We start from the raw sequence: 6,924 nt of genomic DNA on the forward strand, positions 1-6,924 counted from the left end.
TTTTTTTTAGACATACACGTTAAAAGCAAATTCCCAGAACAAAAACAAAAAAACTCACTTAAATTAAACGGAAAAAGTATCCGTACACATCATAACGGGGTATTCCACATGTAATAGGGTGACAAATACTTTCACTTAAGCACTAATATTTTAGTGTATATTTGATCTCGCTTTGAACAGTTCACTTTGAAGAAATTAGAATTTTTTCTTTGTGCAAAAATTCGCAATGGCCCCTAAAATTAAAGAAATTAGCGCTGGCGAAAGAAAAATTATTCTTAAACTCAGAAAAGAGGGCAAATCGTTCAGGGAAATAGGTAAAATAATCGGAAGACCTCATTCTTCTGTGCAGTATGTCGTGCAAGCATTCAAAAAAACTAACTCGATTGTGTCGCAACCACGTTCTGGTCGTCCAAGTATATTGACCGTTCGAGAAAAACGAACAATATTACAGTTAGTAAGAGCGAGTCCTCGCCTTACTGCCTCGCAAATTTGTGAAAACATTAAAAATTCATTTGATAAGGATCTCCATGAAGATACTATACGAAAATGTTTGAAGAAAGATGGGTATCACGCACGTGTAGCACGTAGGAAGCCCTTTATTTCCGAAGTGAACAGAAAGAAATGTTTGGATTTTGCCAACAAATATATTAACAAGCCTCGAGAGTTTTGGGAACGTGTTTTATTCAGCGACGAAAGCAAGTTTTGTACTTTTGGCATTAAAGGAAAAAAGTTGGTGTGGCGTAAGAATGGTACTGCACTTGATAAAGAAAATCTTTTACCCACCGTCAAACATGGCGGAGGAGGCGTAATGGTCTGGGGGTGTATGGCGGCAGGAGGAGCAGGCAAACTTGTTTTTATAGATTCAATAATGGATCAATTCGGCAATTTAAGCATTTTGAAAAGTAATTTGAAGGATAGTGCTCACCAGTTGGGGCTTGGTGATGATTTTTGGTTTCAACAGGATAATGATCCAAAGCACACGGCACACAATGTAAAGCTTTGGTTGCTCTATAACATAAAAAACCAATTGCGCTCGCCACCTCAATCTCCAGACCTTAATTCCATCAAGCATTTGTGGGATTTACTGGAGCGCAGAATCCGCCAACACACCATAACCTCCAAAGAAGTGCTCAAAAATGTGATCATGGACGAATGGGCCAAAATTACAAATCATGACACATCCAAACTGGTTCATTCAATGCCACAACGGCTTGCCGAGGTCCTAAAACGTAAGGGCTATCCCACTAGTTACTAGGATATTGAATTTTCACAAAATAATTTAACTATATGTACTTAATTTCAAATTGTACGAATACTTTTTCTGTTTCATTATGTGAGATTTTTTTGCTTCTGTTTTGAAAAATTTTTTTTAAAGTGTAGGTCTAAAAAAAAAAAACTTATGGAAAGTGTAGAAGAAATACTAAATAAAACTTTTGTATATTATTTTTATACATAATGAGTTATTTGATCATAAATTTCTCAGTTTATTGTTTTCTTATCGAGGTGTACGGATAATTTTTCTGGCGAGTGTACGTGGTCAAAGAGCTGTATTGATCTATTTCTGGTAAGACGACATACTATTAACATATTAACAAGCCATATACTAATAATATGCTCCTCGAATTTCATTAAGGTATGTCAAACCGCGATTTTAGTTATATGGGGGCTAGGGCAAGTTTTCACCCGATTTTATCAAATTTAGTGACAAATATACATTGTTATTAGTAAAACACTCTCTCTTGTTTTCACTAGATAACTCTCTTATTGACCGAAATATGCTGTATAAAGTAAACCGTGGCCAAGGACCATAAAGCTTTCACAGCTCCTTTCTCTCGAAAACTCGTAACGTTGACTCATCACTTGTTGTCATCGTCCAAGCTAGGGTTGTCGAAAAAATATCGATACATCGATATATCGATATAATTTTTTCAATGTAACAATATTTTTGAGCGATATTTATTGTTTCGATATATCGAGGTATCGATATAATATTATAAGTATTGAAAAGGTGTAAAAACGATCTTTTTATGATCAAAAAATTCTAAATCCTTTTTTATACTAACTGTTTAATCCAAACAAATACTCCTCTGTATTACTCCCACAAATTACATAAAGTAATAGAAGCGTAATGCAGAGGAATATCAACCGCCCCAACTTCACTCAACAGGCGAAAGAGGAGAAAAAGAAAACATCTTTTCCCTTTTTTTACAAAAGGATTGTGGGCAACTGTTCGTCAATTATTCTTCTTACAAATTCACAGTTTCAACTGAATACTTAATTCGTAGTTTCTAAAAGCAGAAGAAGAACAATAAGTGACGTTCTGATGCCAAGAAGAGTGCAAGTGTGCAAAAATTAGCTTCAATAAATAATAAGTACAAGTGTTGGCTTTAATAAAAGTAATCTTCATTTTTACATAATAGGAGTGAAAAACAGTGAATACGGAAAACAACAGTGCGCCATCCCACCATAAAACAAAGCATTTTTTATATATTTTTTCTCAAATACAACAAGTGAAGTTTAATTCGACAAACCAACAGTGAAACATTCAACAAGTGAACACACATTTCGATAAATAACAACAACACAGGATAAAGCAATTATAATCCACTGCAGGTAATAAGACTTGAGTTAACTAATCTTCTTCTTCTTTACTGGCGTAGATTATAGCATTAGAAATCTTCAGGACCTTAAACAAGCTTTACGAAAAGAATGGGAAAAAAGATGTCCAAAACTTACCAAGAAATTGGTGAAATCGATGTCACGTCGCTTACATTCTGTTTTAAAACAAAAAGTTATCCAACCAAATATTAATTTTTACGTAACATTAATATATTTTGTACTTTAAATAGTGTCTGGATATGAACTTTGCTTTATTAAAAATGTGCATTTTTCAGAAAAATTAAATAATTTAATAAAATGAAATATATATACCCTTATAATTAAAATAACATCCAACTTTTTTTTATAATTAATTGACAATATTTTTTTTATATGCAAAATGGCTATAAAATACGTGGTGTACGAATATGGATTTTGCATACTGTACATATTTCTTATATGAAACAGTATTCCGGTATGTCCGCGCATAACGCCCACTGCACAGAAAGACATGAAAATTTGTCCTTTCTTCTTCTACTTAATTGGCGTAGACACCGCTTACGCGATTATAGCTGAGTTGTGGGGTCATGTGTAGAAGTTCACGCAAGTGTGGAAAGTTCTCTGATCGCCATTCACTTGGGAGTGGCCAGAAACGATTCTTTTACATATGACTCAAGCAGCTCACGACTTCCGGTCTTTGACCAAGTATCCTCTGGGTAGCCTAAGAACATCCGTTTGAAGGCGAGCTAAGGTGAGAAGGCGAAACATCCCCTCCGCAGGGTTGTGCGCTGGGTTTGGGACCCGCCACGTAAAAAAATCTTACCAATGAAAAGGAAAAGTTAACTAATCTAGCATTACATATGTATATTTACACATTAATACAATTAACCATTAATGCTAACACACACACACACCCATATATTTACATATATACTATATACACTTGTGCTCATATAATTAAGTCAGGCCAGTAACAGAAGGAAAGTTTATTCAAAGCAACTTCTATGGTACAGGAATGAAATTTAATTTTACAAAAAATGAAAGAAATTTTAATTCAGTTCAAAACAGAATACTTATTTTTTATTTAACTTCTAAAATAATAACAATATTGCGTTCATTCGCTTAGCACATCCAAGTTGTTGTGCTCATGTAAGTAAGTCACCTGAAGAAAAATGTAGTTATTCGAAGTATACGGCATTTTTTTTGCAGTTTTACCTTACCTAAGACTAATACTTAGTTGGATATCCTTTATTACGTAGCATTTCAGTACATCGCTTAGGCATTCTTTGGACTAAAGCAGCACATTGAGCGGGACTTATTTTGTACCACTCTGCCTGTATTATTTCCCATAAAGAATCTTTGTTGCGAGCTACGGCTCTTTTTCTAATCCCCCATAGGTTTTCTATGGGATTTAGGTCCGGACTTTGACCTGGCCAATCCAGAATTTTAATATTTCGACTACGTATCCAAGAGATTTATAACGTTAAAACTAAAGTAACTATTTTTTAATTATTCGCAATCGGCCTCATACGTCGACATACTCCAATAGTAACATTTTTTTTTTAACTTTTTTCTTTATGGTCGACTCGATTTCCTTTTTTTTTTAATTTAGTACTAAAGTTGGCAACTTTGTCTGTCAAGTGTAAATGACAATTCAACTGTCGTCTGTCAAAGTCAGTCTGTTATCCGTCCCGAGCATTCCAGTCATGTCTAGTGTTGTATGGAACTTTTTCAAAAAAAATAGGGTTGGGTTTAGTACCGCGCCGGTTAATTTTGGCTCCCTGTACCTAAACGAGAGAACCAAATTGAACATTTTAAACACGCATGTATGCTTAATTTATCGAACTTTATTTTAAAACATATTTGATAAAAATCGGTTCACAAATTTTTTCAAAAATTCACTTTAAAAAATGCTATTTTTTGCAAATTTCTCAATATATGCTAGTGTATTTTCCTCTGTTGTGCATTGTACCAAACCAATTATGGATACATTTTCACGCACATATATTACTTATGAATTATAAAAACCACTAGTAATGTTTTTTATTACTTTTGATTGTTAATTTCTTTGTAAATCTTTAAATAAAATACACCTTTTTCTGCATTGAGTTCAATAATGCGAAAAACCAAAATGACTGCCTAATTTGAACTGTCAAATTGCCGAGAAAGCACGAACAAAAGGGAATAAATTAAACCCAGTTAGCAATAAATGTATGAAGTGAACGCGAAAAGGTGTTCAATGCTAAAATACTGTGGATGGCGTAGCCGGTGTTGGACCGGCCAGGGTTATTTTTTTAAAGCGCGGCCGAAGGCCGCCCACGCAAAGAGGAGTCTAAGCGAAAAAAATTTGATACACCCCGGTGTTGGACCGACCAGAGTTATTTTTTTTGAAGCGCGGCCGAAGGCCGCCCACGCAAAAAGGAATGAAATGCTAAAAGACTGTGGAGGAAATCCCGGTGAAGCATTATTTTACAAATTTAAGTATAAGACAAATTAAGGCTTTATATTTCTTAACGATTTCAATATACCATCTAATGTGTGTGCTGGGAAGCATAACGGTACTTTTCATATGTTTACCCATATTTACAAATTTGGCGTTATGCAAATACGTTTTCCGTGTTATTCGGCGATATTAAAAATAAAAATACTATAAAACAATGTGCGAAATTGCAAATGGTGAGTAATAATAATAATTAATAAGATATTCTAATATTGGAATATATTATTTTGTTTTAGGAACGCGGTCCACACAGGTTAAGTGGAGCCTTATGCGTGTTGGCACCGAGCTGCGCACGCATGAGCAAGGAGTTCGTTTTGCGGAGGAAAACGGTTTAATACCGAAGGAACAATTGTGCCCTGTACACAAGGTTCCAAAGACCATTCGGAAAGGGGGCAAATTTGGATATTTTGTGTGCTACAGGGGCACGTGCACAAAAAAGCCAGGTGCTTCAATAACCATCGGGACATGGTTTAAAAATGTTCGCATTAGTGTCCCTCGAGTATACTTTTTGATGTACTGCTTTGCGTGCCGTATGTCCCGCGAAGAAATATTGCGCGAGGACTACACAAATGAGGGGAAAACATTGTCATCTGCAACTATGTATATCGGACTGGTATAGTTATTGCCGAGAGGCCGTGGTAATATACCAGTTGGACCACCAATATGAAAAAGGAAAAATTGGTGGTCCGGGAAAAACCGTTCAGATCGACGAAAGTAAATTTGGGCGGCGGAAGTACAACAAAGGTAATACTATTTCCTTATACAATGAATTTAACTCTAATTAGGTTTTTTTTACATTGTAGGCAGGCGCGAAGAGGGACACTGGGTCCTTGGAATGATTGAAGATGGTAGCGAGGACATACGCCTCGAAGTATGTCCTGACAATCTTCGAACGGCGGACATTTTAATTCCTTTAATTCAGAAGCATGTGGCTGAAGGAAGTATAATTCGGACGGACTGCTGGCGGGCATATGACGCACTATCAAATTTTGGGTACGTCCACCAAAAAGTGAACCATAGTGACGACACCAACCCTTTCGTTTCCGAGGACGGGGTTCATACGCAGCGGATTGAGTCGCAATGGCGCGTAGTGAAACGTTTTTTCTACAAAGACAATTACAATCACATCGCCAACTTCGCCGACGTCATCGTCGAATATATGTGGCGGCGATCTATCCAAAAACAAGGAAAAGATCCATTTGTATCACTAATACATGCAATTAAATATGTATATACATTGGACTGAAACATTTTGGTTTTCTTTATTTTGATTTCTTGTCCATACAAAAATGTTGGCTGGGTTGCATTGCTTTCAGTTTGTATGGAAAAATGAGCAAAAACACCGATTTTTTATCATTTTCAAAGGGCTCCCTACGGGTCTATAGGGGCTCTACGGGGTCGAGGGGGGGTTTATTAAAAAGTTCGATCCTTCCTCTTTCCAATAAGGGGGCGTGAGGGGGTGATAAAACCAGTGGCAATACAACGAATTTATCTACACACCTAAAAAATAAGCATCACCATGCGTTTTTGCAACTTAAAAATAAAAACGCAAAGTCAAGTAAAGTGAATATTACACCAAGAACCAGTTCACCCGTTGCGGTTACTAATTCAACTAGTCCCGTTAGTAATAAACCTGCTGATATAGAAAATAACCTCATGGAATTGTCTGAATCTGCGATTTACGATGATACTGGTGTAAGTATTTTATTTGTGTAAGTTTGCAGCTTTAGAATCTAAATATTTGTTCTTGTTCGTAGCCAATAACTAGTCACCTAATAATGTGTAATTTCATTTTAGTGTTTTCACTTAGCCTTAATACTATTTAT

At 35.8% G+C, this 6,924-nt stretch overlaps 1 pseudogene; it reads left to right on the plus strand.

Annotated features, from left to right (window-relative positions):
* The first annotated feature begins 5,291 nt into the window (after positions 1-5,291).
* On the plus strand, positions 5,292-6,549 carry LOC125777622 (uncharacterized; annotated as a pseudogene).
* Positions 6,550-6,924: the final 375 nt, after the last annotated feature.

This window comes from Bactrocera dorsalis, chromosome 3 (assembly GCF_023373825.1).
Source record: "Bactrocera dorsalis isolate Fly_Bdor chromosome 3, ASM2337382v1, whole genome shotgun sequence".
Classification (NCBI taxonomy): Eukaryota; Metazoa; Arthropoda; class Insecta; order Diptera; family Tephritidae; genus Bactrocera; species Bactrocera dorsalis.